General features: G+C 38.3%; 2 long non-coding RNA genes across 3 annotated transcripts in view; one reads left to right on the top strand and one right to left on the bottom strand.

The window, feature by feature from the left end:
* LOC105478706 (uncharacterized) overlaps positions 1–6,401 on the top strand; it is a 77,853-nt gene extending 71,452 nt beyond the window's left edge. The window contains exon 4 of the long non-coding RNA XR_985394.2: positions 6,295–6,401. This is a non-coding gene — a long non-coding RNA (uncharacterized lncRNA). The remainder of the gene's footprint in view (positions 1–6,294) is intronic.
* The window catches only part of LOC105478707 (uncharacterized), a 61,309-nt gene extending 36,917 nt beyond the window's left edge, over positions 1–24,392 (bottom strand). For both annotated transcript variants that reach the window (XR_011623477.1, XR_011623478.1), the window contains exon 1: positions 24,249–24,392. This is a non-coding gene — a long non-coding RNA (uncharacterized lncRNA). The remainder of the gene's footprint in view (positions 1–24,248) is intronic.
* Between the last annotated feature and the right edge of the window lie 1,239 nt (positions 24,393–25,631).

The following is a 25,631-nucleotide window of genomic DNA, read 5'->3' as shown; positions in this document are numbered from 1 at the left end:
TGAGGCCTAAGAGGAAAAAATGGTTGCAGGGGTCAGGCCCCTAGTGCCCTGTGAAGCCTGGGGATACTGTTCCCCACCTCCCAGTGGCTCCAGTTCCAGCCTTGATTCAAAGAGTCCCAGGTATAGCTTGAGCTGCTGCTTCAGAGGGTGCAAACTGTAAGTCAGGGCAAGTTTCATGTGGTGTTAAGACTGCAGACACACAGAGTGCAAGAGTGAAAGAGGCTTGGTAGCTTCTGCCTAGATTTCAGAGGATGTATGAGAAAGCCCGGGTGTCCAGGCAGAGGTCTGCTGCAGGGGCAAAGCCCACACAGAGAACCTCTACTTGGGCAGTGTGGAGGGGAAATGTGGGATTGGAGCCCCTACACAGAGGGACACGGAGTCAAAGAAGATTATTTTAGAGCATTTAATTACTGCCCTGCTAGGTTTCAAATTTGCATGGAGCCTGAAGCCCCTTCTTGTTAGCCAATTTCCCCCTTTTGGAATGGGAATGTTTACTCAATCCTTGTAACCCCATGTATCTTGGGAATAAATAACTTATTTTGATTTTGCAGGCTCACAGCTGCAAGGAACTCATCTCTAGACGAGACTTTGGTCTGGGACTTGGGACTTTTGAGCTAATGATGGAATGAGTTAAGACTTTTGGAGACTGTTGGGAAGGCATGATTGTATTTTTCAATATGAGAGGGACATGACATTTGTGGGGAGGAGGGCAGAATGATACAGTTTGGATATATATCGCTGCCATTGAATTATAATCCCCCATTAGCCTGTTCACTCTGATGGTAGTTTCTTTAGCTGTACAGAAGTTCTTTAGTTTAATTAGATCCAATTTTTCAATTTTGGCTTTTGTTGCCATTGCTTCTGGTGTTGTCATCATGAAGTCTTTGCCCATGCCTATGTCCTAAATGGTATTGCCTAGGTTTTCTTCCAAGGACATGAAATTTGGGGTGGGGGGAAGGCAGACAGATATGGTTTGAAAATATGTTGCTGCCAAATCTCATGTTGAATTATAATCCCCCATGTTGGAGGTGGGAGGTGTTTGGGTCATGGCAGAGGATTCCTCATAGCTTCATGCTGTCCTTGTGATAGCGAGTGAGTTCTCGCAAGATCTGGTTGTTTTAAAGTGTGGCATCCCCGCCCTTACTTCTCCCTCATTCCTTCTTTCACTGCTCCTGCTCCTGCTTCACCTTCCACCATGAGTAAAAGCTCACTGAGGTCTCCCCACAAGCTGAGCAGATGCTAGTGTTACCAGTTGAGGGTGTCCAGGTTCTTGGCATTTTGAACAAAGAATTGGACAAAACCCATAAATGAAGCACATAAAGAATGAAGCAACAAAAGCAGAGCTTTATTGAAAATGAAAGCACACTCTACAGGGTGGGATTGGGCCCTAGCAAGCAGCTCAAGGGCCCTGGTTACAGAATTTTCTGGAGGTTCAATTCCCTCTAGAGGTTTCCCATTGGTTACTTGGTATATGCTCTATGTAAATAAAGCGGATGAAGTCAAGTTACAAAGTCATCTACTCAGTATGCGCCCTATGTAAATGGAGAGGATGTTACTGGATGTGTGTTGCCTATGTAAATGAAGAGGATGAAGTGAAGTTACAAATATATTTACATTCCTGTCATTGCTGAAGTGTTTCCATTTAATTTAGTTCTAGGAAGTTTTAGGTTCCCAGTTTCCAGGCCCTATTCCCCTGCCTCACTGGCACCATGCTTGTATAGCCTGCAGAAATGTGAGCCAATTAAACCTCTTTTCTTTATAAATTAAAAACAAACAAAAAAAAGTCTTTTATAGAGAGCAACTCAGAAAATTGTAGTAAAAAGATAACATTCGTTTTGTATTCAAATACCAAATACCAAAAGTCAAATGCTTCCATCAGTTAGAAATGTCATTTTTAAATCCAGAAAAAACAAAAATTTTTCATCTTTATTAAGTGATTAGGAAGCATATATTCTTGTCTGTGCTGTCAAGATTGCAAGGCTGTGACTCAGAACATTTAAATGTCTATTTATCATTGCATAGAGAATCGTTTGCATGATTCAGAGAGCCATAGTCTGTGACTGCTGATTTTCACATTAATGGACACTAGTGTCAGAACTATCTCTTAGTTGTGATTCACAGTTCTTGTTTTGTAATATCTAAGCACTTATTAGCTCAAGATACATTATAAGAGTCTCCAAAACTCTGACAAAATTAACCTTATTTTATTTTAATCTGATTATATTGTGTGCATATGGGTAACAAAACCAAAAACCTGGGAGTTGTCCTAGACTTTTTCTGTAGTTCTGATCTCTTATATCCAATCACTAAGTCCTGTCAATTTTCATTTTTTAAAAAAATTCTCAGATGGATAGATTGCAAAAATTTTCTCCCATTCTGTAGGTTGCCTGTTCACTCTGATGATAGTTTCTTTTGCTGTGAAGAAGTTCTTTAGTTTAGTTAGATTCCATTTGTCAATTTTAGCTTTTGTTGCCATTGCTTTCGGTGTTGTAGTCATGAAGTCTTTGCCCATGCCTATGTCCAAAATGGTATTGCCTAGGTTTTCTTCTAGGGTTTTAATGGTTTTAGGTCTTATGTTTAAGTCTTTAATCCATCTTGAGTTAATTTTTGTATAAGGTGTAAGTAAGAGGTCCAGTTTCAGTTTTCTGCATATGACTAGCCAGTTTTCCCAACACCATTTATTAAATAGGGAATCCTTTCCTCGTTTGTTTTTCTCAGGTTTGTCAAAGATCAGATGGTTGTCCATATGCGGTGTTATTTCTGAGGCCTCTATTTTGTTCCATTGGTCTATATATCTGTTTTGGTACCAGTACCATGCTGTTTTAGTTACTGTAGTCTTCTAGTATAGTTTGAAGTCAGGTAGCGTGATGCCTCCAGCTTTTTTTTTTTTTTTTTTTTTTTTCTCCTTAGGATTGTCTTGGCTATACAGGCTCTTTTTTGGTTCCATATGAAATTTAAAGTAATTTTTTCTAATTCTGTGAAGAAAGTCAATGGTAGCTTGATGAGGATAGCATTGAATCTATAAATTACTTTGTGCAGCATGGCCATTTTGATGATATTGATTCTTCCTATCCATGAGCATGGAATGTTTTTCCATTTGTTTGTGTCCTCTCTGATTCCCTTGACTAGTTGTTTGTAGTTCTCCTTGAACAGGTCTGTCATATCCCTTGTAAGTTTTATTCCTAGGTATTTTATTCTCTTTGTAGAAACTGTGAATGGGAGTTTACTCATGATTTGGCTGTTTGTCTATTATTAGTGAATAGGAATGCTTGTAATTTTTGCACATTGATTTTGTATCCTGAGACTTTGCTGAAGTTGCTTATTAGCTTAAGATTTTGGGCTGAGGTGATGGAGTTTTCTAAATATACAATCGTGTCATCTGCAAACAGAGACAATTTGACTTCCTCTCTTCCTATTTGAATACCCTTTATTTTTTCTTTTGCTGGAATGCCATGACCAGAACTTCCAATACTATGTTGAATAGGTGTGGTGAGAGAGGACATCTTTGTATTGTGCTGGTTTTCAAAAAGGGAATGCTTCCAGCGTTTGCCCATTCAGTATGATATAGGCTGTGGGTTTGTCATAAATAGCTATTATTATTTTGAGATATGTTCCATCAGTACCTAGTTTATTGAGAGTTTTCAGCATGAAGGGGTGTTGAATTTTATCAAAAGCCTTTTCTGCGTCTATTGAGATCATCATGTGTTTTTTGTCATTGGTTCTGTTTATGTGATAGATTATGTTTATTGATTTGTGTATGATGAGTCAGCCTTGCATCCCAGGGATGAAGCTGACTTGATTGTGGTGGATAAGCTTTTTGATGTGCTGCTGGATTCGGTTTGCCAGTATTTTATTGAGGATTTTCACATTGATGTTCATCAGGGATATTGGCCTGAAAGTTTCTTTTTTTGTTGTGTCTCTGCCAGGTTTTGGTGCAGGATGATGCTGGCCTCATGAAATGAGTTAGGGAGTAGTCCCTCTTTTTCTATTGTTTGGAATAATTTCAGAAGGAATTGTGCCAGGTCGTCTTCATACCTCTGGTAGAATTTGGCTGTGAATCCATCTGGTCCTGGGCTTTTTTGGTTGGTAGGCTATTAATTACTGCCTCAATTTCAGAACTTGTTATTGGTCTACTCTGGGGCTAATATCCGGAATCTACAAGGAACTTAAACAAATTCACATGAAATATACAAATAACTCCATCAAAAAGTGGGTGAAGGATATAAGCAGACACTTCTCAGCAGAGGACATTTATGCAGGCAACAAACATATGAAAAAAAAAGCTCATAATCACTGGTTATTAGAGAAATGCAAAACAAAACCACAATGAAATACCATCTTATGCCAGTTAGAATGTTGATCATCACAAAGTCAGGAAACAACAGATGCTGGAGAGGATGTGGAGAAATAGGAACGCTTTTACAGTATTAGTGGGAGTGTAAATTAGTTCAACCATTGTGGAATTCAGTGTGGTGATTCCTCAGGGATCTAGAACAGAAATACTATTTCACCCAGCAATCCCATTATTGGGTATATACCCAAAGGATTATAAATCATTCTATTATAAAGGCATATGCATACATATGTTTACTGCAGCACTGTTCACAATAGCAAAGACTTGGAATGAACCCAAATGCCCATCAATGATAGACTGGATAAAGAAAATGTGGCACATATACACCATGGAATACTATGCAGCCATAAAAAAGGATGAGTTCATATCTTTGCAGGGACATGGATAAATCTGGAAACCATCATTCTCAGCAAACTAACACAGGAACAGAGAATGAAACACTGCATGTTCTCACTCATAAGTGGAAGCTGAACAATGAGAACACATGGAAACAGGGAGGGGAACATCACACACTGGAGCCTGTCAGATGGTGGTAGACTTGGGGAGGGATAGCATTAGGAGGAATACCCAATGTAGATGTTGGGTTGATGGATACAGCAAACCACCACGGCACATGTATAACTAGGTAGCAAACCTGCACATTCTGCACATGTATCCCAGAGCTTAAAGTACAATAAAACAAAATTCTCATGAATTACTATAACAGGCTTCTAGCTGTTTTCTCTGCTGCTGTCTGTCCTCACTTCAATCAGTTTTCCTCACAGCTGCTACCTGAGCTTTCTGAATTCAACACCATTGGTGTTAACTCTCCTGCTTAAAACTTGTTAAGGGCTCCCCACTTCCCTTACAGTAAAGTACAGCATCTTTTATAGGAAATAAAATTCTCCAACACCTAATCTCTGCTTAACATTCCAGCCTTATATTCCCTTTGCTTTTTAAACTCCAAGCAACAGCCACCAGAAACTACGTTTCCTGAACTGTGCCCACTTAAACCTATACATCTTTACTCTGCACTAAGAAACTTTTCTTTAACTTTTAATTTAAGTTTCATTTGTTCTTCAAGATCACCAGATAACTTTTTTTGATGGAGAATTCCAAGATACGTAAAAGTAGACCAAAGAGTACAATGAAACCCTATGTAACCATTACACATCTTCAACTATTAATCTATGGTCAATATTTTTCAAGTATATCTCATTCTTCCTGTATTGTTTTGAAGTAGTTTTATTTATTATATCTTCTGTAAATGCTGTAGTTTATAGCTCTTAAAGAGAACTCTTTTTTAAAACCAAGCACAGTAACATTATCTAAAAATAATTGCCAATGGTTCTTGAATACTATAAAATATTCAGTGACTGTTCCAATTTCCAACAGTCTCACATGTGTTGTTACTTTATTTTCAATTTTAAAAATTTTAAATTTTTATTTATTCATTTATTTTGAGACAGAGTCTCCCTCTGTCACCAGGCTGGAGTGCAGTGGCCTGATCTCCACTCACTGCAACCTCCGTGTCCTGGGATCAAACTATTCTCCTGGCTCAGCCTCCCAGGTAGCTGGAACTACAGGCGTGTGCCACCACACCCAGCTAATTTTTGTATTTTTGGTAGAGATAGGGTTTCACCATGTTGGCCAGGGTGGTCTCAATCTCTTTACCTCATGATCCACCCGCCTCAGTCTCTGGAAATGCTGGGATTACAGCCATGAGCCACTGTTTTATTGTTTGCTGCTTTAGTCTAGATTGAAATAAGCTCAAATATGGCAAATGGTTTATATGTTATTACGTATAGGTCTTCTTTCCAACTTTTTCCCCCTTTGCAACTTATTTGTGGAAGAAATTAGGTTATTTATCCCGGGGAGTTTCTAACTGTCTGCATTTTGCTGATGCATCCCTGTGGTGTTCTTTAACATTCTTCTGTCTTCTCTTTCATCTGTCTTGATAGTTGGATCTAGAGACAACCATATTCAGGTTTAATTGTTTTGGCAAGACTATTCCAAAGCTGCCACTGTGATCTTCCATTAGGAGGCACATACTATCTGGTTACCTCTGGTTTTAGCATGTGAGTAGCTGTTTACACTCTTGATTCATTAATTTAATATTGGTTGCCAAATACTGGTATTCCAACTGTATCATTTGGTTCTCATTTAATAGCTAGATTACTTTAAAAATAGAAACATCCCTTCATCTTCTCTTTGTCTATCAGTGGTAGATCTTATTTACCAATTTATATAGATATGTATTTTTTTTACAAGTTTTCAAAACATTAATTGACTAGCAATTTTTAAAGTTTTATTTTGAATCATTGTAAACTCATGATGCCTCTTTGATGTATTTCAACCCGTTTTAGTTATTTTTGATATTGATGCTCAAATAGTCCCACTTTTAATCATTGATCCCTCCTTAAGTTTGCTCCTTATATCTTTTGCTGACTTCGCAGGTCTTTTTTTAATACCTGATATACCTAGGTGTTTCAGCCTTAGGTTATTTATTTCCTGCCCAGACCTGAAATCAGTCATTTCTCCAGTGAGCTATTTTATTTGTTTGAATAAAAGATAAAGACTATCGTGTGTCCTATTTATATTTCCAGTTAAAATTCAGGACCATGGGGATTTTGTATAGCTTCTTCTACCTTACCTCTTATCGTCTTAGTCCTACATTGAGAATCTTGGTTATAAATGGTATTGCTTGTGATAGAATATTCCATAGGCATTTATTTAATTTACCTTGTCATATAGATATAATGGTGTCAGAATTACAATATAAACATGACTACCAACAATATGATTTCCAAAAATAGCTCAACTTATTTTTTCAGTCCTTTGCCTTTTTGTCCTTAGGGTGTATCCTCTTAGTGATTATAAATACCTAATTTGTTTTAAAGTCGCTTAGTACTAGTACTGGTCTTCTCTGTGTGTATATATCATCATCAACATACATAGTTAAGTTTATGTGTTTCATTGTCTTGATTTTATTAAGAATTTTTAAGAATAAAAAAATTCACACAATTTCTTAATTATGTAAAATATTCTTATAATTTAAAAATCAAAACAAGATATATTTAAGGAAGTTTGGTGTCTTTCACTAATTCCTTGCTCCTAATTCTTCCTTCACTTACATAGGTATCTATTTTTTACATGTTTATTTTCTTTTTAAAAAATATTAAGCACATGTACAATGTACTATTTTTAAGATAAATAGGATCATACTATCCATCACTTTCCACCTTTATTTTTTCACTGAAAAATAATTCCTACCCTCAGTCCCTGGAAGTCCACAGAGATGTTCCTCATTCATTGTTATAGCTACATAGTAACCCACTGAGTGGCAGTGTAATGTAATCCAAACAGCTTCCTACTGATGTACATTTAAGTTGCTCTATCAGATAATTCCCACAATGAAAAGCCAATGTATCTGTGGGATAGATTTCTAGAAGTGAGATTGCTAGGGCAAAAAATTGATTCTGTGTAATTTTGCTAGACATTTTCAAATTATTTTCCATAGCAATTACTTTGATTGCTATGGAATCAAATGTTGATGTCTCTCGAGAGATACAGGAGAGTGCCCCTTTTTCCATAGGCTTACCAACAGAGTAAGTTTTCTTTTTTTTCTTTTTTTTGAGATGGAGTCTCGCTTTGTCACCCAGGCTGAAGTGCAGTGGTGCGATCTCGGTTCACTGCCAGGTTACCTTCGCCTCCCAGGTTCAAGTAATTCTCCTGTCTCAGCCTCCCGAATAGCTGGGATTACAGGCATCCCCAACCATGTCTGGCTAATTTTTTGTATTTTTAGTAGAGACAGGGTTTCACCATGTTGGCCAGGCTGGTCTTGAACTCCTGACTTCAAGTGATCTGCCTGCCTCTGCCTCGCAAAGTATGTTTTCTAACTTTGTGCCCAACTGATAAGTAAAAAATGCTCTCTAGGTGTAGGTTTAATTAGTATATTCTCTTAATATGAGAGAGGTTGAACATCTATTTACATGGCTAAAACCATTTGCGTTTCTTATTTCTATGAATTGATCATGAATTTCTATAGGTCATCTGTAAAGAAACATTGACTCTTTACTATTTAAGGAACATTCAATATATTAGTGATATTAATGATTTATCCGTGATTTAAGTTGTAAATAATTTATTTTATTACTTTGCTTACAGTGTTTTTGACAATTCAAAAGTATTTTCTTTTAATGTGATACAATTTTTAAATTTCTTTTTTTTTTCTTCTTGCCTCTGGATTTTGGACTTTAGATGAGAAAGGTATGCCCACTCAAGGTTAAATATGAATTCAGCCAAATTTCTTTTCTTTTCTTCTCTTCTTTTGTAGAGTCTGGGTCTCACTCTGTCACCCAGGCTGGAAGGCAGTGGCATAATCATGACTCACTGTAGCCTTGGGCTCCTGGGCCAAAGAGATCCATCAGCCTTGACCTCACAAAGTGCTGGAATTTCAGGCATAAGCCACTGTGCCCGGTCTAAATTTCTTCTATTACTTGTATCATTTCATTTTTTTGTTTAAATCTCTGATCCATTTGAAGCTTATCTTGCTGTGTAGTGTGAGTAATGGATCCAATTTTTCTGTTTATCCACGTGGCTATACTGTTCTTTCTGAATATCACTAACCACCACCACCCCCCAAAAAACCCAACAAAAATCCAAACAATATTCACACAGAATTGAGATATTGAGATGGTCCTTTTAACATATATTATTTGTGTATAAATTGCAGGATATTCTTTTTTTCCTAATTTTGTCTAAACCATGCACATATCCCATATTGTTTTAATTTAACTTCTTTATAGATTGAGTTATTTTAATATTTGGGGGAGCTAGCTCATCCTCTTGCTGTTTTGAATCTTCTTCAGGATGCTTTCAGGTTTTTGTGCTCGATGTCTTTAACCTGACTAACTAGAAAAGAGTCAGTCATTTACCTCTTGCCAAATCATAAGAGTGCAGCTAAGGAGGTGCAAATCTGTCATGAAGTCCTGAGTGTTTTTTAAGCAAACAAAATGCCCAAAGATACATTTTTAAATCAGACTTCTGATAATTTTTGACTTAATCTATTCACCACTGAAGTAGGGGACACTCTTGCAAGTACCTTATTTCCTGAACTTAACCTCATGTAGAGAAATACGGGTTTTTTAAAAATTTTATCTTTTAATACTAAGAAACCATAGCAACAATTTGTTTTTCTTCATAATACATTTTTTTATAATGATTTGGCAGATATTAGTTAGAATTTATGCCATTGCTTAATATAAGGATAAGTTTTTTCATGGGTGAAGTTACAAATTGTAGGTGTCAGTATTTTGACCTTAAAGTGAAATCTACAGTTATTTCACAGAGAAGTAACCAAACTCTCCAGCAGAGAATTGCAGACAATATTCCAGATACGTAATCTGGATAATCAATCTTTCTTTAGATAAACACATTTTTCTGGGAAATCATCAAAAATTCAGAAAGTTTAAAAAATTAAATTTCCACAGTTTTCACTAATGTTGACATATGCATCATCATCTCTGTCTCTATAATGTGAATTGTTTTAATTTCAAAATCACCTAATTTCTGAATTCCTTGGAATGTCTATATATCAATTCATTTTATGTTAGCATAGATGCGTCTTTGCTTCTTATAGCTACAGGAAATTTATTTTTGTTAGGCCTTGGATATATCCTGATTTATTTAATTTTTATTTATTTTTACTTTTATTTCAATAGCTTTGGGGGTGCAGGTGGCTTTTGATTACACAGAAAAGTTCTTTAGTGGTGATTTCTGAGATTTTAGTGCACCTGTCACTCAAGCAGTGTGCGCTGTACCAAATATGTAGTCTTTTATCCTTCACCATCCTCCCAACCTTCCTCCACAGTCCCCAAAATTTATTATAACGTTCTTACATCTTTGCATCCTCATAGTTTAGCTTGCACTTACAAGTGAGAACATATGATGTTTAGTTTTCCATTCCTGAGCTACTTCAATTAGAATAATGGCCTCTGGCTCCATTCAAGGTGCTGCAAAAGACGTTATTTCGTTCCTTTTTATGACTGAGTAGTTACAGAAAAATTAAATCCTATAGCTATAGCCAATTGACTTCTTGCAGCCAAAAAATAATAAAATAAAATGATAAGCTGCTTTGTAGTGTGGGTTTAGGGCTCCTACGAGGTCCCCTAGTCCCAGAATACATACTTCTTTAGGTAAAACCCTAATAGACTTAGTTAAAATTCATTTTTAAAAAGCAAAATATAAAGATTTGTTATATTGAGTAACAACATTTTAGCTTGGAAATCAAAGTAACCTATTTAGTAGGCTTCTTGAGGAAATTACATATCTAAACACCCACGGAAGCCCCTGCAAAGTGAGAACACCTAAGACATCCCAACAATAGAATTTTTTAAAAAAGTTTTGGGGAAGTCTGCACCTTGCACAGTATGCAGATCTAGCCTCCAACGCATCAGTTGGCTCTCTGCTGAAACTTTCTACTTTTGAGGGATGTTGTAAAAGCGTTAGGTTGGCACTAGCTACTCGAAGATTAGAAAGTATGGCAGCAGGCAAGCCCATGGGCAGATTCTTCAGCAGATTTAGAAATAAAAATACAGCCCAGGCCACATTAGAGAGCCTGGCCAACTCCAGAGATGTGAGGATGACTCTGGAATTTCCCCGGCCTGCAGTTCCAGCTCATGACCAGAGATGGCGCTGAGGGTACAGGGAACCTACGGCTAACCTGAAATGGGACTGAAGTCTAGGAGCGTGAATCCTCAATTAACCTCAGCAGCACAACATCTCAGAGAGTTTGCAAGAAAGAAAAGCAAAGAATAAATCAAAAAGACTTGCGTTAGGGGAGCGTCACATTAGAAAAGAGATAAGAGAGAAAATCTCTACAGTTAATATGGGTAGAAGCACTAACCAAGTAAGGCATCAGGAATGCAGATGAAAACACTGAATATTGAAGCATCCGTGTATTTTCTCTGGTTAAATCCCCTTGAAGGAAGTTTTTATTTGGCGGAATGATATTGGAAATTTTCAGGGTTTCATGTTATATATTCTAAATGCATGTGGACCGTTTATATTCTTTCTGTCTTTAACAAACGGGAATTCAAAAGTAATTTAGTCCGGGCATAGAGTACTATCCCCAAAGTCTAATTTAATGAATTTAAAATTTCTTTTTGGTTAGCAGATATTTTCTAAACCAACATGAGGTCCATCGTAAGTGAGAAAGGCATTAACTGCTTAACTGCTAGCAGCTGGCATTTCCTTCACTTATATCAAAAAGAAAACGAAATTAGAGACTCCATATAAATACGAAAAAATTATTCAAAGTCCCTACAATGAGTATGACAATTTAAAAAAATTATTATTGGGCTGCTTAACCCTCTGTATTTTAAAATTAAAAAAATGTAAAGGCATAACAAATTCCAAATAAGATAATTTAAAATAGAAAATAAAAATGCCCTCCCTTGCCTTGCTTGTATAGCTCCCTCTTCCATCTCTCCTTGGAATTTGTAACTATGGCACACAAAGCTGTGGTTAAGAGCTACTTGCTTTATCCTTACCTCTCAAACTGTGGTCTGTAAATCAGCAAGTTGAGCATCACATAGGAGCTTATTAGAAGTGCAGAATCTCAGGTCCCAGCCCAGAGTTAATGGACCAGGATCTGTATTTTAAAAAGAATCTCCAAGTTATATGTTGTGTTGAGGAAATTACCCTGAAGTTTGAGAAACTCTACTCTTGATTCCAAAGAAAGAATCTTTAATTGACCTCATGCCCTTCTCTTCCAACTTAGCAAGAGGCTGTAGGAATGGTTTAACTCTCATCAATGACCCTATTCTTAGTCTACACAGAGGGAAATAGGGAAGGAGTGTCTAAGTCCATTGTAACTAGAGACATTGAGAAGTAGTGTTCACAGTAGAGACTTTCTCTTTTCCAAGGGAGTGAGAGGATTCCCTCCAGCGGAATCAGTGATAGACAGAGGTGGTGCTGAGAGTGCACTTGCCTCTCAATGGAAGGCTGAATGTTTGTTGATTTGAAGGATCTGCACAGCCACCTCAGTGTTTCCCGTGGAGTATATAGGAGCATACACGTTCTTAGAAAGGGGTTGTGGTGTATGATTAGAAGGAGATGGTGGAAACCAGCCTCTCAAACCATCTCAGTTCTCTGTGATCTTGGAAGGGGTACAAAAGAAGATGTGTGCTGTTCCTTTGGCTCCCTGAGATGGGGCATAGCAGTTAAATGAGGAAGTATGAGTTCAGGAGACCACTAACCCTAGCAGATTTTAGTCCATTCCAGAAAAGTAGTTGTGAGCATGAACCACTGTCATGGTTAAGGAGACACTGCTGGTATCTCTGAAGGGGGCAACAATAACAGATGAGGCCTGGGTGAATACTGGGGAGCATTGCACTAAGAAGAACACTCATACAGCCATCTGCAGACTCTCATGACCATGAATGGTCATCAGCAGCAAGGAAAATGAACTCAAATCAGAGCAGGACCAGGAGCTAGTGCCCATGATCAGCCTTCAGGTAGTTGTGTAAATACACCTCACCACTAATATTTCTCCCCCAGAACCCCAGGAGATCTAAACGCAGAAAATGAAACAGGAGAAAGAAGTCAGAGTAGACTCCATCTCCCCATCACTCTAGCAGCCATGATTACAAATCAAATCTATTCTTGAAAATGGACGTGGGGTAGAAAAGGAAGATCTATGATTAAAATTGAGTTTTGGATTGGTGCATTAAATTAGTCCGAACTTTAGGAGCTGAAAGTGACCAGAGAGTTGCAGAACTGGCCCAAGATGTAGCTAAGGGATGAGAAAGAAAGATGCAAAACAGCAGGGTTAGAAGACATAATAAGAGAAAAAACAAACCACTGACTGCCATCCATCCACTTGTTTTTAAAAAATTACAAATGTAAATAATAAGTATATATTCCTGTTTCTTTATAAATCACCCTTTTTTCCTTACTCCTTGGTAAGCAAGATGAGGAAAGTGCAATTTTATTACCTCCTACCACCCTTCCACGCTCATATCTCTTGATTGGGAGAAGTTACGCTTTTGTTGGTTTTACTTTGTGCTTAGCTGTACAACTTTACTAAAAGTAATGTAATATCGACATCATTTATGGAAAGAAGCCATCACTGACTCTGTGAAAATGAATTGAAAAAGCTGTTAATGCATTTATGCTCTCTACACATTTTCTTTTAGCATCCACACATTCTCCCAGGACAGTCCTCAGCCACTGGTTGACAAGAATTGGAGCATAAATACCCCAGCTTCTTTTTCCTTATATCAGGAGGAAGGGACAAATCTGAGGTGCATGCTATACCATTTTCCAAAAATTTCCAGTGGGAAAACCTAAAATTATTATTTTTAAAAAAGCTAGCATGACAGAATATATCTATCACATTTATTACCACATATGAAGATTGATGGACTAGAAATAGGAAGAGTAAATTTGCATAATGGAAAGAGGGTCTTTTCTCTGATTTGCAAAATGAGATAAGCAAAAAATATAAACTAATCTGGGGGAAATCCACAATGACTGGAATTGTGTTATAAAATACAGCACAATATAAATGTTCCAAGTCCATTCAGTTTTTTGAATCTTCTTAGGGACTTTTGTAGGAATTATTTTTCTAGTTTATGTTTTTTAGAGTATTTTATTTTTTCTCTTCTTTCCTGCAACCTGCTTTCTAAGACATGTCATTATGTTTTTTAAATTCGTAAGCAGTTAGGGGACATGCAAGATAAAACTCAAAGCAGTTTGTTTTGCTCTTATTAATACAATTTTGCCAAAAAGGCAAGAAGAAGGAAGTTGGAAACAATTATCTAAAATATTTCTCAGACTACCTATGGATTTTAATTTTTAAAGATAGATTTAGCATTTTAGATACAATACAGACGGGCAGGAAGAGGCCACCCACACACACACACAGACATTTACCTTTCTCCCTCTGTTGTAAGATTAGATTACGTTCATGATTTAACTCACCAAGGCTAGAAAAAAAAGTGACTGAAAGTACTGTAACCAGGCAGAAAAGAAGCACAGGCAGCATATCATAATACAGCTTTTCTAGGCCTAGAGATTCAAAAAGTATATGTAGTTACTGATGAAACTGCAGTGGTTTCAGCATGAGGTCAATTACTGTGCAGAGTGGCCCTTTAATTGGGGCCATACATGACTATTCAGGTAGACTTTATGGAAATAATCAGTGTGCTTCTACTCAAGGCAGCATTCCTCAGTCTCAGAACTACTGACTTTGGACTGGATAATTTTTTGTTGTGGGAGGCTGTCTTGTGCATTTTAGGATGTTTAGCAGCAAGTCTAAGCTCCACTCACCAGATGCTGTGACAGCTCAACATGCCCCCAGACGTTGCCAACTACACCCTGGGGAGTAAACAGTGTGCCATTGAAATTCACTGAATTAAGGTAATGTTTACAAATATTTGGCTGTCCTGGTTCTTGATCTGTACTCGCATCATTAAAGCAATGCCATCATACTGAGGGATGCGAACGGAGTCAGTGGTCAGGGGCTTCCGAGCTGTAGTTCCCTACAGTTCCCCATATTCCTGAAAGGCCATTTCTGTAATCCCCCTTCCCCTGCTATCAAAACTAGTCAGCCTGGTTGTGCTTTACATTATAAATGGCATGAAATTAAATATTTCAATGCTTGCTTATACCAGGTATAAATCATACCATGATTTATACATTCTAGCAATGCTCTTTCTTGTTTACCTTCTTTCTTTGGATTATTTTTTCTTCTTCCTACATTTTTTCTCACTTCCCACATGTCAGTTTATTGTGCATGGTGGTTTTTGCAAGTGGGGAGTAAGATAGTTATGTGTGGAATACCGCTACTAGAAATTTAAGCTTAATCCATAGGTCAACACAGATTGTTGTGTTTACAGTGTCATTCTGCATGACACCATGAAGTATTTTTATCACATATCTAAATGCAGCATGTTTCCCAGTCCTGTCCACCCTGCCATAATTCCTATGTATATCTTATCCCCTCCACTTTTGCTATCATCTCTTTTAGTAAACATGAGAAATTTTACAAAGAAATAACATTGTGCTTGCTGCCAGACAGATTTGATGTGACATTCATGTGAAGATCAATGGATTTGGTCTTCTCCAGTGATAATCACAAGTAACAGTTCTCAGATATGAAAGCTTCAAACACAAAGAACAAGCATGGCAAAATCTTTTCTCCACAGCAAAGGGAGAGACAGAGCGCCTGTTACTGAAGTTGTTATTTCCTTGGATGCACATCTCAATAATGAATGTCCTTTACCAGTGCAGTTATAGCTAGTTTGAAAAATACGGGCCGGGTGCCGCCATGGCTCATGCCTATAATCCCAGCACTTTGGGAGGAGAGGCCAAGGCAGGCAGATCACGAAGTCAGAAGATCGAGACCATCCTGGCTAACACAGTGAAACCCCGTCTCTACTAAAAATACAAAAAGTTAGCCGGGCATGGTGGCAGGTGCCTGAGGCAGTTACTCAGGAGGCTGAGGCAGGACAATGTCATGAACCCGGGAGGTGGAGCTTGCAGTGAGCCAAGATCGCGCCACTGCAGTCCAGTCTAGGGGACAGAGCAAGACTCCATCTCAAAAAAAAAAAGCAAAACACAACAAAACAAAAAAAAATGTGAAATAACTTTTTACCCACTAAAATGATTACAGTAAAAAAAAAAAAAAAGCAGAAAACAATAAGTGTTGGCACAATGCGTAGGAACTGGACATGCCCATTGTTGGTGGGAATGTAAAAATGTGACAAGCACTTTTGAAAACAGCTTGATAGTTTCTTTAAGTTATACATAAACTTACTGAAAACTCTGACAATTCCACTATTTCCTATCTACCTGAAAAAAATAAACTATATCCACGTAACAAGTTCATTAATAGCACGATTGTTCATAATTGGAATAAATAGAAGTGATCCAAAAATCGATCAGATGGAGAATGCATAAACAAAATGTGGTATAGCCATACAATGGAATACATACAACTCAGCAATGAAAAGGGTTAAACCACTGATTCATGTTATGACATGAACGAATTTCAAAACGTTATGTTAAAAAGTGCAATGCAAATGATTACATGTTGTAGAATTCTATTGATATGCACTATGCAGAAAAGTCAGATCTATAGAAACAGAAAGTATTTCAGGGGTTTCCTAGGGTTGGGAATAAGAATAGGATTTGAAAAATGGGCACAGGGGATTTTTCTGGGATGGTGGAAATGCTCAGATTGTGGTGATGGTTTCACAGCTCTGTAAGTTTAATAAAAATACGGAATTATACAATTAAAATGGGTGAATTTTATGGTACATAAGTTTTACCTCAATAAAACTATCTTAAGTAAATGGGAAGACAGTCTGAAAATAGAAAAATATGCCTTGTTTGCTTTCTTAGATTATCTTGGTTCATAATTTTACCTCTGTATACAGCATGTCAATTTTATGTGATTCTATCCCACCCTCACCAGTGGTTTCTAATCTCCTTGAGGATCATATTACTAGAATTCTGATTGAGTTAAATGTCACTTATTACACTTAGTTATTGTGTAGTGAAGAATTAACCTTACCCAAAGAAAGGTCTGGACTTTGCCCTAAGCTATTGGGAGGTGAGATCTAAATGCTTGATATTTCGTGCCTGAGGTGGGGAGGGTCTTTGTTTGCCTGGAGGCTTTGGCCATCTGACAGTCTTACAATGTGATTTATGATGGGGCTTTTGGCCATGTGGTTTGAGTTTTGTCTCTGGAGGGAACTGGAGGCTAAATATGTCAGTCTGACTTTGGCAAATCCTGGACACTAAAGATTAACCACACAGCAGTGTGTGATTGAGCCGCAATAAAATCTCTGGACAACACAAGCTTGGGTAAGCTTTCCTGGTTGGTGATACTCCATGCATGTTATCTCACATTGGTGCTGGGAAAGGAAGGTGTTCATGATGCCAGAGGTGAGGACAGCAGAAGTTCTGCGTGTGCCACCTTCCCGGGACTCTGACCTATGCGCTTCTTTCCTTGGATGATTTTAATTTGCATCCTTTCCTTGTAGTAAACCATAATCACGAGTATAATGCTTTCAGTGAGTTTTGTGAGCCCTTACAGTGAATTATCAAATACAAAGGTGGTTTCAGAAATCTGCTCCCATCCCTGAACATTCAATTGGTGTCAGAAGTGAGAGTGACCTTGTGTGGGGGCTATACCCCCTAGTGAGTCCAGTTGTGCAGTTGGATATACTATCTCAAAAAACAGTAGTTCATCTTTATATTTTATAGCATTGTGAACTCCATTTTTAAGTCCTTCGAGATGGTCAGACCTTGAGGATAAGGCCTATGTAGTATCTTCCTGGAAGCTGGCAATTGATAAATAATTACTAGAGTCATGAAAATATTTCCAAAACAAGATTTGTGTGTGTGTGTGTGTGGGGGGGGTGGGGAAGGCATTACACAGTGAGTGTCCTACTCCTAAAAACTGGGCAATGTTCAGCACTGGGCTAGAGACCTTAATGTAGCTAGAGACCTTATGTACTGAAGAGACACACAGAAATATTCATCTGAACTGAAATGATCTGAATTAAATTAAGAAGCTCTAATTCAGACTGTTGGCACATTAGAGGGCATCTGTAACAAGTACCTTATTCTTGAGAACTGACCACAAATTCCTCAGAGCCAATCATTACATACATGGAACTGAATAGTTTAAAAAATAAATTTATGAGACCTGGCACAGTGGCTCACAACTGTAATCCCAGCACTTTGGGAAGCCAAGACAGGTGGATCACTTGAGGTCAGGAGTTCAAGACTAGTCTAGACAACATGGTAAAACCCCAGCTCCACTAAAAATACAAAAATTAGCCAGGTGTGGTGGTGTGTACCTATAGTCCAGGCTACTCAAGAGGTTGAGGCAGGAGAATCGCTTGAACTGGGAGGTGGAGGTTGCAGTGAGTCGAGATCATGCCACTGCACTCCAGCCTGGGCAACAAAGTGAGACCCTGTCTCACAAAAAAAAAAAAAAAAAAGAATTAAATGTACGCATATTCATATCATGATACTTGACTTTAGAAGTTACAAAGGGCTCTCACATAAATTATTTCATATGATGATTACAAAAATCTGGTGAGACAGGCACAGAGTGCTTAAAGATAGTTAATGACTTGCTTAGATTTCCATAGTCACTGAGAGTGGTCTCGTAATTTATCAAGACCTAATCCTTGTGAATGAAACTTCCTCACCTAAATTCCCTGTTATGAACCATGTGACTTTCTCATTAACAAATGATTGGACTGAAGGTGGCATCTGACCCAAAGGCTGGCCAGAAATTGGTGCCATGGATTGATATGAAAAGATGGGGTGGATCAATCAGTTCATCGCTCTGGAGAATATGAACTGTGAATGAAAGTTGCTGGAGTGCAAGTAGAAGTTGAAAGGATCCCATGAGGAAGCAGATGGCCTCTGGGCTCCTGGTGAGTCAAAATCACAGGGAAGAGAAAATTATGGGCCTAGTGGAAGTCAAGAGGGGAAAAAGAATGTCACTAGAAGACATTTGATACAAAGCAGACATTATCAGATATACAGAGGTAATTGTGCTAGGGCTACTCCAATGGTGGATATGGGCATGAAACTACGACTACCTGTACCTCCTGAGGTTGCAGCAAAATGTAACACCCAGACTACATGTGGCCTCTGTGCATATTGTACTTCTGGTTTACTTTGAAGAATTTCTCTTCCCTAACACTAGAGAAACAAGGAGAAGATCTCAAGGCTGCCCTGGATTCTTCATGAAATATGCTCTGGTTTTCATGATTCTTGAATGTTGTACCAAACCGAGGTCCCTATTCCTGTGTACCCTTAAAATAACCTTGTTATGTCATCACCACCGTATGTTGATATATTGATAAAGTTCTAGCTTTTTAAAAAATTATATGTCTTTGATGCTCAAACATACCTAGCTGAATTATTCATAACATTTATCAAATGTGGCTTGTCGATTCAATTCTTCTCAGAAAAAAAAGGAAACTAAAATATTCTCCACAAATATGCATCTAACATTTTTTCAGCTTTGTTCTGAAATTCTTGTCTCATAAACATGTTACCACAGCTATAAGATAGAGCTCTTTGGTTAATTTCAACATTTGCTTTACTTGTGTTATCCCTGGCTTTACTGCAGAATCTAAATCCTGTAAACTGATAAATGCAAGTTACTTGGGCCTCCAGAAAAGGCCACTGGAAACTTACTTTGAAAAGAAGAGGGCTGGATGCTGTGGTTCACGCCTGTAATCCCAGCACTTTGGGAGGCTGAGGCAGGTGGATCACCTGAGGTCAGGGGTTCGAGACCAGCCTGGCCAACATGGCGAAACCCCGTCTCTACTAAAAATACAAAAATTAGCTGGGTGTAGTGGTGGGTGCCTAGTCTCAGCTATTCAGGGGGCTGAGGCAGGAAAATCGCTTGAACCCGGGAGGCGGAGTTTGCAGTGAGCTGAGATCACACCACTGCACTCTACCCTGGGTGACAGAGTGAGACTTTGTCCCCCCCCCCCCAAAAAAAAAAAAGAAAGAAAGAAAGAAAGAAAATAAAAGAAAGAAAGGAATAGGGAATAGGTGGCTCTCATGGAGGCAGCTAGCATGAGGAGGCTGGGGAGCGCAGAGCTGCCTGTCATGCCTTGCACTGCTTAGGCTAGTGAACACTACTGTCAGGATGGCTAATGACAACCCTGAGAAAAAAGGGCAATACGTCTGCTTATGCCTTCTTTGAGCAGATGTGCAGAGAAGAACATAAGAAGAAAAACCCAGAGGTCTCCTTGTCAATTTTGCAGAATTTTCCAAGAAGTGCTCTGAGAGATAGAAGACAAAGTCTGGTAAAGAGGAAGTCAAATTATCCCTGTTTGCAGATGACATTATCCTATATTTAGAAAGCCCCATAGTCTCAACCCCAAACCTTCTTAAGCTGATAAGCAACTTCAACAAAGTTTCAGGATACAAAATCAATGTGCAAAAATTGCTAACATTCCTATACACCACCAACAGACAGGCAGAAAGCAAAATTATGAATAAACTTCCATTCACAATTACCACAAAAAGAGTAAAATACCTAGGAATACAGCTAACAATTGAAGTGAAGGACCTCTTCAAGGAGAACTACAAACCTCTGCTCAAAGAAATCAGAAAGGACACAAACAAATGAAAAAACATTCCATGCTCAGGGATAAGAAGAATCAATATTGTGAAAATGGCCATACTACCCAAAGTAATTTATAGATTCAATGCTATTCCCATTACCTAACATTGACAATCTTCACGGAATTAGAAGAAACTATTTAAAAATTCACATGGAACCAAATAAGAGCCTGAATAGCCAAGACAATCCTAAGCAAAAAAGCAAAGCTGGAGGCATTATCCAACTGACTTCAAACTATACTATAAAGCTACAGTAACCAAAACAGCATGGTACTAGTACAAAAACAGACACATAGACCAATGGAACAGAATAGAGAACTCAGAAATAAGACCACACACCTACAACTATTTGATCTTAAACCTGACAAAAACAAACAATGGGTAAAGGATTCCCTATTTAATAAATGGTGCTGGGACAACTGGCTCACCATATGCAGAAAATTGAAAGTAGACCCTTTCCTTATTCTTTAAACAAAAATTAACACAAGAGGGACTAAAGACTTAAACGTAAACCCCAAAACTGTAAAAACTAGAAGAAAACCCAGGCAGTACCATTCAGGACATAAGCACTGGCAAAGATTTCATGACGAAAATGCCAAAAGCAATGGCAATGAAAGCAAAAATTGAAAAATGGGATCTAATTAAACTAAAGAACGTTTGCACAGCAAACAACAACAAAAACTATCATCAGAGTGAACAGATAACGCACAGAATGGGAGAAAATTTATGTGATCTATCCATCTGACAAAGATCTAGTATCCAGGGTCTACAAGGGATTTAAATTTACAAGAAAAAAAAAATCCCATTAAAAAGTGGGCAAAGGAAATGAGCAGACACTTCCCAAAAGAAGACATCCATGTGGCTAAGAAACATGAAAATAACATCACTGATCATCAGAGAAATGCAAATTAAAACCCCAATAAGATAACCATCTCACACCAGTCAGAATGACTACTATTAAAAAGTCAAAAAACAACAGATGCTGGCAAGGTTGTAGAGAAAGAGGAACACTGTAACACTGGTGGAAGTTTAAATTAGTTCAACTACAGTGGAAGACAGTATGGCGATTCCTCAGAGATCAGAGGTGGAAACGCCACTTGACCCAGCAATCCTGTTACTGAGTATAAACCCAAAGGAATAGAAATCAATCTATTACAAAGGCACATTCACACATATGTTCACTGCAGCACTATTCACAATAACAAAGACATGGAATCAACCCAAATTCCCATTAATGATAGACTGGATAAAGAAAATGTGGTACATATGCACCAAGGAATACTATGCAGGCATAAAAGGTATGAGATTATGTCTTTTGCCGAGACTTGTATGGAGTTGAAAGCCATTACCTGCAGCAAACTAATGCAGGAACAGAAAACCAAACACTGCATGTTCTCACTTATAAGTGGGAGCTGAATGATGAGAACACATAGACACATAGAGGAAAACAACTCATACTGGGGTCTGTCAGGGCGGCCATGGGGAGGGAGAGCACAAGGAACTGTAGCTAATGGTTGCTGGGCTTAATTCAGCTTAATTCCTGGGTGATGGACTGATCTGTAAAGCAAACCACCATGGCACACGTTTACCTATGTAACAAACCTGCACATCCTGCAAGTGTACCCTGGAACTTAATAGTTGAATAAAAAAAAAAAAAAAAAGAAGGCACATGTTTCCATGACCATGCAGGGTTGACATATTTACACACCCATCTTTTTAGTTGCTTAGGCCGAAGAATATCCTATCCACATATTTTTTAATGCATAATTCTGAGTAGGTGATGAAATACCCTGACCTCTTTTGTTGCCCCTGCAAAATCTCACTGTTTTTTAGCTGGTTTAGATTTCTAAAGTTGCCTTTCTCTAGCCTTTTTAACTGGGAGGCTTTTTTCCCCATTAATGCTAAGCAAGATTCTCATTTTCATTTAAAATACTTGCTGACTTTTTGGTTTTTAGAATCTGCAGCTGTTCTTCTTTTGATGTAGTTTATCTCCACCTTTTACATTTTTTCAGTTCCTCTTGAATCTGAGGCTGCCTTAACTTTTTTCATTTGATCTTTCTCTTTCCTTTCATGGATATATTGCCAGTTTAATTTCGGTCATGGTAGAGAATATTTTTCTCATTTTGCAAGAGGGAAAATTGAGTATTAGACAGGGGAAGGTGCTGTGTGACAACAAAAATTATTAAGTGGCAGAGTCTGTACTTGAACCTGTGTCTGTCTGACTACAAACCTGAGCTAATGAGTTTTCTGCTATTTATTGCTAGTTCATGTTCCTGTAATCGAAAATGCCAAAATATATACCTTGCTATTAAGAATTTTCAGTTAGACCAAGATCTCCCAATTGCAATGTCTATTTTATTTGAATTACATCAGACTGCTTCCCAGCAATAATTCCATTTCACTTCGCTTTGGATTTACGTCGTGTTTTCACGTCCATTATTTCAACTTGCCCTCTGAGTTGGGTGAGGCAGATACTACTAAACAGATAAATAAGCCCAGACTAAGAGAAATTAAATGACAGAGCTGAGGTCACAGGCTTAGTAAAAACTTGCTCTCCAAAAGAGTCAGTATTTTTTTGTTGTTGTTTGTTTTGTTTCGTTTTTTGTTTTTGGTGAGACAGAGTCTCGCTCTGTCACCCAGACTGGAGTGCAGTGGCACCATCTCGGCTCACTACAACCTCCGCCTCCCAGGTTCAAGCGATTCTCCTGCCTCAGCCTCCTGAGTAGCTGGGACTATAGGCACATAATCATCACCACGCCCGGCTAATTTTTGTATTTTAGTAGAGATGGGATTTCACCGTGTTGCCCAGGCTGGTCTTCAACTCCTGTATTTTTAAGATGGTTTATTCATATATTATCACATATTTTAAAAATCAGACCAGATTTTGGGCTGGGCACGGTGGCTCACGCCTGTAATCCCAGCACTTTGGGAGGCTGAGGCGGGCGGATCACGAGGTCAGGAGATCCAGACCATCCTGGCTAACATGGTGAAACCCCGTCTCTACTAAAAATACAAAAAATTACTCGGGTGTAGTGGCGGGAGCCTGTAGTCCCAGCGACTCGGGAGGCTGAGGCCGGAGAATGGCGTGAACCCGGGAGGCGGAGCTTGCAGTGAGCCGAGACTGCGTCACTGCACTCCAGCCTGGGCAACAGAAAGAGACTCTATCTCCAAAAAAATAAAATAAAAGAATAATAATAATAATAATAATAATAATAATCAGACCAGATTTCAACTCCAGATGGAATCTTTGTTTATATTAACACATGAAACCCCTGCATTTCAAATGCTCTACTTAAGTCAGATATTGTTTCCAATTTCTCTTTGCTTGACTCCATGGCAAATAACTACACAGACTGGGGCAAAAATAAGAAGAGGATTCTATTGCTGCAGGTGTGTCTCCATGGGCACAGGCAGTTCTGTGGTAGGGGGCATCAGTAAAGCTCTTCTCCGGGGCTAGGGGTCTCCTTATTTCTAGACTGTCAGGGAAAAGGACTTCTTCAAAGGAAACAAGAAGTGCAGTATTCACAACGGACACATGCACTCTCAGTGCTGTATTTGGCTGCAACTTCAGGGAGGTCAGGTGTTCATGCAGTTTACCACTGGGTAAGACCAGGTGACATGTTTCAGTGTTCCCTGAAACATTCAATATCCAGTGGCCATATTTTGTCCCATTTTGTAAAAAGGTAACCAGAATCAAATAGGGATTAAATCCTCAAGAAACCATGAGAATAAAACAAACCTGGTTTATACTATTCAGTCATCCTTATAATCAAATCCAGGTTGCTGAAGGAAAGCAGTAACTTCAGTGTAGACACATTTAGGAAGTTTGCAAAATTGTCTTTTGCCACCTCTACATCTTTTCTCATTGAGATCGCAGAATAACTCTGCACCCTTCCAAGCACATGTCTTGCCAGGATGATGGATTCTTAATTCTAAAGAAGAGTTTGGTCATAATGGAGCAGAAGTAGTTCTATCCGTGATTTTCTACTTAGTATGACTATAATGTCTTTCTCTATTTTCAAAATGAACTCTACCTCATTTGGTTTTGCACATCTTACTCTATCCCTATGAAAGTATCAATAGTAGATTACCAAGACTGACTGTGTCTGAAGAAAAACATGCTTTTTAAAGACATTAAAATTCCTTTGAGACACTGAGAAAAGATGTAAATACATATTCTTAGTTGTTTTTCTTTTTTGATTGTTTGAAGAGATTTCAGTAAAGGAATGGGGGGAATAAAAACAGCAGAGTGTCCCTAACAAGTCCAAGCTAATAAACTACCATTTCAGATGAAGACGAGCTGTAGACTGTCTATAATTTCTCTGATTCTATTAGGCCTGACAGCAGAGATTTTCCAATGTGAGCAAAGCCTCAGAAAATGACAGTTATTATATACCAGTGTCAGAGCTTTCTGTGAGTAATTGTTGTGAGAGGTGTTGATCTTGCTTATCCAAGATTAATTTCTCCTTTGTGTGGTAGCTATCTTGATTCTCTTTGAGGAAAAGAGCTCTCCCTTTTATTGCAGTCAGCCTTGTCTGTGATTTCAACCAAGATGCTTTGACTTGCCCTGGCCAAGAGATGGTAAGTTTATAATCCAACTAGGACAAACTATCTCTCACAGATGAAATGAAGAGGTGAAGTAGTTGGTGAAGAAGTACCTCCATGGTGATGTGGGGATGCTCTCTCTTTGTCTTTTTTCTCATCATCCCAAGGGATTTTTGAGTTTCTGTATATATAGTCAGGGACTCCAGAAAAACAAATGGATAGGATATATATACAATAGTTTTTCAGCCTCTGTATATATTATGTAAATATATGTACCAATATGTATTATAAGGAATTGGATTATGGAGGCTGAGAAGTCCTAAGATTTGCATTCAGCAATCTGGAGACCCAAGAGAGCTGATGGTGTAAGTTCCAGTGCAAGTCTGCATCCAAAGACAGGAGAAGACTGATGCCCCAGCTCAGAAACACCCTCACAGACACACCCAGAATAGTGTTTAACCAAATATCTGGGCACCCTGTGGTACAGTCAAGATGACACATAAAATTAATTATCACACGGTTCTTTAAGAAACTTAGTTTACCAGCTCTGTTTTTCAGTTTCATGACTCATCGCATT

Source organism: Macaca nemestrina, chromosome 5 (genome assembly GCF_043159975.1).
Source record: "Macaca nemestrina isolate mMacNem1 chromosome 5, mMacNem.hap1, whole genome shotgun sequence".
Taxonomy (NCBI): domain Eukaryota; kingdom Metazoa; phylum Chordata; class Mammalia; order Primates; family Cercopithecidae; genus Macaca; species Macaca nemestrina.
The sequence above is the reverse complement of the archived record's forward strand: the minus strand, read 5'-3'. Positions and strand labels throughout refer to the sequence as shown.